The sequence below is a fragment of the Lipotes vexillifer genome, unplaced genomic scaffold, assembly GCF_000442215.2.
Source record: "Lipotes vexillifer unplaced genomic scaffold, Lipotes_vexillifer_v1.1 scaffold100, whole genome shotgun sequence".
Lineage (NCBI taxonomy): Eukaryota > Metazoa > Chordata > Mammalia > Artiodactyla > Lipotidae > Lipotes > Lipotes vexillifer.
In genome coordinates, this window is record NW_006774075.1 from 299,757 (window position 1) to 306,227 (window position 6,471).

Sequence of the window (6,471 nt, forward strand, 5' to 3'; positions counted from 1 at the left end):
GACAGGCTATGTTTTGAGCCATAAAACAAATCTTGACAAATTTAGATTAGAAATCATATAAATTATGTTTATTGGCCATAACAGAAAGATAGCTGGAAAACCTCCAAATACTTGGAAAGTAAACAACACAGGTCTAAATAACGAATGATGCAAATAGGAAGTCTCAAGGAAAATTTAAAAATATTTTGGACTAAATAAAAATAAAATATATTCAAATGTGTGGGATGCATCAACAACAATGTTCACTGTTAAATTTGTAGATTAAATGGTTAGAATAGAAAAAAGGCAAAATAATCTTAACTAGAAAAAGGACAAACTATATCCAAATCAAGTAGACAATAAAAATAATAAATATAAATAAAAATAAAAATAGATACACATTAGATAAAATCAATGAACAGTTGATAAATTGTTCATTTATAAAATTAATAAATCTCTAGCCAGACTGAGGAAATAAGTGAGAAGGTACAATTTACCATGTCAGCATTAAAAGAGAGGATATCACTACAGACCCCACAGACATTAATAGAAAAAAAGGAAGAAAATGAACAGCCCACAACATAGACCCACAGATATTAACAGGATTAAATGCATAATATAAACAACTACTCCTATAATTTTACAGTTTATGGGAAATGCACCAATTCTTTGAAAACACAAACTAACTCAAGAAAAACATAGGTAATTAATTAATCATATATCAATTAAAGAAATTGAATTTATAGTTAAAACTTTTCCAAAAAGGAAAATCCAGTACTAGATGTTTTCTCTTATGAATTCTACCAAACATTTAAGGAAACAAAAATAACACTAAGTCTACAAAATATATTCTAGAAAATATGAGGGAGCATATCCCAACTCATTTTATGAGGGCAGGTGAGCATTTCTATTACCAAAAGCAGATAAAAACATTACAAGAAAAGAAAAGTACAGAATAATATCACTCATGAATAGAGATATAAAAGGTTAGAGAAAAATATTAACTGACTGAATCTGGCAGTATATAAAAAGACAATATATCTTGGAAAAGTGGGGTTTCTCCAAGAATGCTGGTTTAGGATTCAAAAATTAATGATGTAATTTATCATATTGACTGATGAATGAAGAAAAATCATGTTATAATCTCAAGCAATGCAGAAAACCACTTGACAAAACCCAGGAGCCATTCTTGATTCTAAAAGTCCCAGCAAACTTCGCAGAAAAGTGAGCTATCTTAACATGATAAAGAACATCTGTTTAAAAACAACAACAACAACAACAACATAAACAAAACCAAGCAAACAAAAGATGTAGCTATCATCCTATTTAATAATAGTGACAGACTGAAATCCACCCCCTCAAATTTGGGAATAACTATATTCCCAAATATACTTCCCAAGTATATCATATTCTCCATCATGCTGGATGTTGTAGTCTGTGTAATAAGGCAAGAAAAATAAATAAAAGGAATACAGATTTGAAAGATAGAGAAGCATGAAGTCTGAAATACTTCTACATGTTAAATCTTAAATAAGCTACATAAAAAGCTCCTAGAGGTTGACAAGGTTATAGAATCAAAGTAAAAGTACAGAAATCATATGTATTTCTATGGTCTAGCAGTGAACAAAAAGAATTTGAAATTAAAAAGCAATCTATTGAGGAGACTTCCAGTTTCTGATCTGGCATGTAAGAAGCTTGGAAGTCATCACGGCTGTCCCCATAGCAACTAAAACAACAAACAAAACTGAAAATCCATTGGCAACTCTTCTTAGATCCGTCAGAGAGTTAAGGTCACAGGGAAAACTGATGTCCTGAAAATTGGAGACAGACAGGTGGTTTCAGAGAATCACAGCTTACTGGAGCAGAAGCCCAAGAGCAGAAACTATCATTGAAGTCAGTAACCAGAGTAGCAAAACTTAAACTTTGGTTAATGAATTGCTGGAGTTTCATGTGGACAATTTTGAGATTTAAATACTCCAAGAGGGCTCAGAGTCAGTGATACCCCTACACTTTCATGAATTTTATCTCCAGGAACCATACCAGATTTGCAGAGTGATGGTCAGGGGAAAATCTCCTTGTGCTTCCAGTACTGCGAAGGAAAAAGTAGTCATTTTGATATATGCTTAGAGTATTTTATCATTCTTAGTAAGACCTTTATTCAAAGGAAAACATTTTATCAGAGCCTAATCAGGAGTTTACCAGAGCCTAACTTACCTGAGGGAAAGGAAATACCCAGTCCTAGCTCCCTCTAAACTTTCTGTCTCATCCAAGGGTGTGAGTGGGAAGCACTTGTAAAGGTCACAGCCCAAGGGCACAGGCTGACTAGAAGACTGAGACTTACTGATAGGACTTTATGACACTTCCCCTCCCCCATACCTTACCACCACATAAATAAGCCTCCTGTAAAATAACAACAAATTAAGTAAATATAATTATACATTGAAAACCTTATTTAAGAAGATATCTCTAAGGAAACACAAATACAACAAGGAAGACAAAAATAAAAACACTAGAGGAAATTTTAACCTCTGATAACTACAGATAAAACAAAGAGTAAATGCAGCCTAACTTCTAGTCACAATAAACATAAATTCACCCTAAAGCTTTCTTACCTCAGTTCCCAGTACATCACATATGATTTTCAGTGAAAAATTATGAACATACCAAAAGAAAAAAAAACACAGTTTGAAGCAAAAGAACAAGTATCAGAACCAGACTCAGATATGGCAGTGATTTTGGAATTATCAGATCAATGAATTTAAAACAACTATAGTTAATATGCTAAGGACTCTCATGGACAAAGTGGACATCGTACAAATCAGTTAGATAAGTAATCAGAGAAATGAAAACTCTAAGAATCAAAAAGAAAAGCTAGAAATCAAAAACACTGTAAAAGAAATGAAGAATCCCTTTGATGAGTTCATCAACAGACTAGACACCATGCAAAAAGAATCAGTGAACTTGAAGAAATATCAATAGAAACTTCCAACAAAATGCAAGGAGAAAAAAAGTGAAAAAGATGGAACAAGATATTCAAGAACTGAGGAAAAATTATGACAAGTTTAACATACATGCAGTAAGAATAGTGGAAGGAGAAGAAAGAGAGAAAGGAACAGAAGAAATATTTAAAGTAATAATGATTGATAATTTTCCAAAATTAATAACAGACACCAAACCACATATCTGGGAATCCCAGGGAGCACCAAGCAGGGTAAATACCACAAAAATCACACCTAGGTATATCATATTAAAACTGAAAAAAAAAAAAAATCAAAGAAAAGAGGAAAATCTTGAAAAAAGGCCAGAGAAAAAAGCCACACTATCTGGTAAATAGAAAGGGTAAGAATTAAGACAACTCCTTAGAAACCATGCAAGAAGAGTGGTGAAATATTTAAAATGTTAAAAGACACACACACACACACACACACACACACACACACACGATTTGATTATCCATTGAAATTATCCTTCAAAAGGAGAAATAAAAATTTTTTCAGGCAAAGAAAGTTGTGGGAATTTGTCACCAGTAGACCTGCTTTGCAAGAAATGCTAAAATACATTCTTCATAGAGAAGAAAAATTATATAAGCCAGAAAATCAAATTACATTGAAAAAGAAAAAAAAAGATCAAAACCCATACAAGATAAAAATGTTGAGCAAACTAATAATAGAGGAGAACTTCTTCAGCTTGGTAAAAAATATCTACAAAAACCCTACAGCTAACATCGTACTTAATGGTGAGAAAATAGATACTTTTCCACTAAGAGCAGGAATAATGCAAGGATATTATTTTTCACCACTCCTATTCAGCAATATAATGGAACCCTAGCTAATGCAATAAGACAATAAAATGTTTACAGATGGGGAAGAAAGAGATAAAACTTTGTTCACAGACAACATGATTTTCTATGTAGAAAATCTCAATCAACAACAACAACAACAATAATAAACTCCTAAAACTAATAAGCAATTGTAATAAGATGGTAGGATGAAATATTAAAATACAGGAGTCAGCTGTTTTCTTATATATCATCAATGCATAATTGGAATTTGAAACTAAAAGCACAATATCATTTACATTAGCACCAATAAAATGAATACTTAGGTATAAATCTAACAAAGTACATACAAGACCTTTATGAGGAAAACTACAAATTTCCAATGAAAGAAATCAAATAAGATCTAAATAAAAGGAAAGATACTCCATGTACATAGATAGGAAGACAATACTTTCAAGATATCAAATTTGTAGGCACAGAATTGTTCATAATCCTCTATTATCCTTTTATACACAGGATCAGTAGTGATGGAAACTTTCTTCTCTGTTATCAGTGATTATTGTATTCTCTCTTTTTATTTTTATTTTTCTTAGTTACCCTGGTTAGAGGTTTATCAATTTTGTTGATATCTTGGAAATGAGATAACAATTTTGTACTTCCTGTGCCACTGAAAAAACAGGCAAAAACCAAGATACAAGTTACTATGCTGTCTGGAGTGATAGATTATGATGACAGGAAATTGGGTTACTAATAAACTATGGGGAAAAGAGAACTATGTCTGAAACCCAGGGTATTCTCTGGTATGTCTCTTAATATTTTAATTTCCAATTCTAAAGATTAATGAAAAAGTACAGTAAAAATAAAGAATGATTGAGGGCTTAGCCCTTTCAAGAATAAAAATTTTTGTCACTCTACCAGGTAAAGTATCCTGAGAAACTGTGCTTCTAGCTGAGGGCAATAGAAATGTGGAATTAAGAGTGGGAAAAAGATGCCACAGATGTTCATAGGGCTTTTTGAACAATTATTTTAAGAAGGAATTGTAAGTAAATATGCATATTTTCTCTTTGCTTGCTATATGTATGTGTTTCTTTGTATATAATATCCTGTTTCTTCTTTCTTCCCATTTTTATTTTATATACAAGTCACTAGAATTTAAGTTCACAATTTAGTTTTTACTTATTCAGTAGGTCTGTAAATGTATTTCAGGAGTAATTCATATAGTTAACCATGGGCACAACTGTTGTAATTGTATGTTTCCTTATTTTTCAGAAAACATGAGAATTTTTTCACATGTAAGCTGTGAATTCCAGTGGTTGGAGTATTGGAGGTGTTGACTAGAAAGGGACAGCATAAGGGAATTTAGGGGGTGATGGAGTCTCTTTATGGAGGCAGGATGTCAGACATATGCCTGTATGCAGTTGTCAAAATGCATAAAACTGTACCAAATGAGAATGAATTGTACTCTATATAAATTTTAAGAAATCAACCAGGATATGGAGGAATGACGGAATCAGACAGAAAACAAACAAATCTAATTATTACATCGAATCATATCATCACTCTGAAGGGGTTGGGGAAAAAAGCTGATCTAAGGATGTTGGTAATAATGTCTTACCTGGATACTATAGGGCTAAAGACAAAGATGATTATACATAAGCCCTGTACTTCAATTTACAAGTTTGTTATTCATAAGGATATAGGTAAGCAAGACTGAAACTATATTTTATTAGGTTTGAACAAAAGAGCAAATTATTGTAGATAATGAGAAACACTTCTCACAGTTGAAGGAATAAAATATGATTAAGAAAATGAGGAAGGTTATAATGAGCTCTGGGTTAGAATCAACTGAATCACTATGGACACAGAAAAAAATGCTTATGCGTGTGTGTGTATGCCTGAGATAGTATATATACATATATTTTCTAACTCTGTTTACTAACAAAGACTAAAAGTAATGCCATAACCTGTATTGCTGAGCACACCTACTGCTCAGATATTGGTTTCTAAATGCCATTCTCCAATTTAAAAAAATAAATAAATAACAGGACCCCTTGGAGAACTGATGGATTATAGGAATGGCACAGGAAAAATATAAAATATGTCTAGTGTATCTTGGAGTGCTTAAATATATGTGGGGACATATCAAAAGGGCACAGGAGGCAAGTGAAAAAGCTTCGCATGTCCAAAGTGAGAACAGTTTGAGCAACAAAGTAAACAATAATAGTATTGTATTCAAATCAAAAGGGTAAAATAATTAAGTGAATGGGGGAGAAGGAACGACTCTTCCTTACAGAATAATTACCATTAGTAAATGCTGAAGGAATTAGAGAACTAGAAGATCAACATTAGAACACAACAGTAGTAATTGTCACAGGCATTATTCCCCAATGGTTCTTAAAATTAGTAGCAGAAGTGGACAACTGCACTGTCTCCAGTTATCCACCTCAAAACATTTAGAGTTAACAAAGTAAAAAATAGTAACTTTACACTAAAAATCCTGGCAAACACCACCTTGACCAAATAAACAATGTTACCCATTGTTCAGAATACATAGCAGCACTACATACCCTCTGAGATGAATGCATCACTTCTTTGATATTCTTCCCCAAAATAGAAAACTTTAATTTAATCATGAACAAATAGCAGACAAAACCAGATTGAAGAACACTTCACAAAATAAATGACCATATTTTTGAATGTGCAAGGTAGGGAAA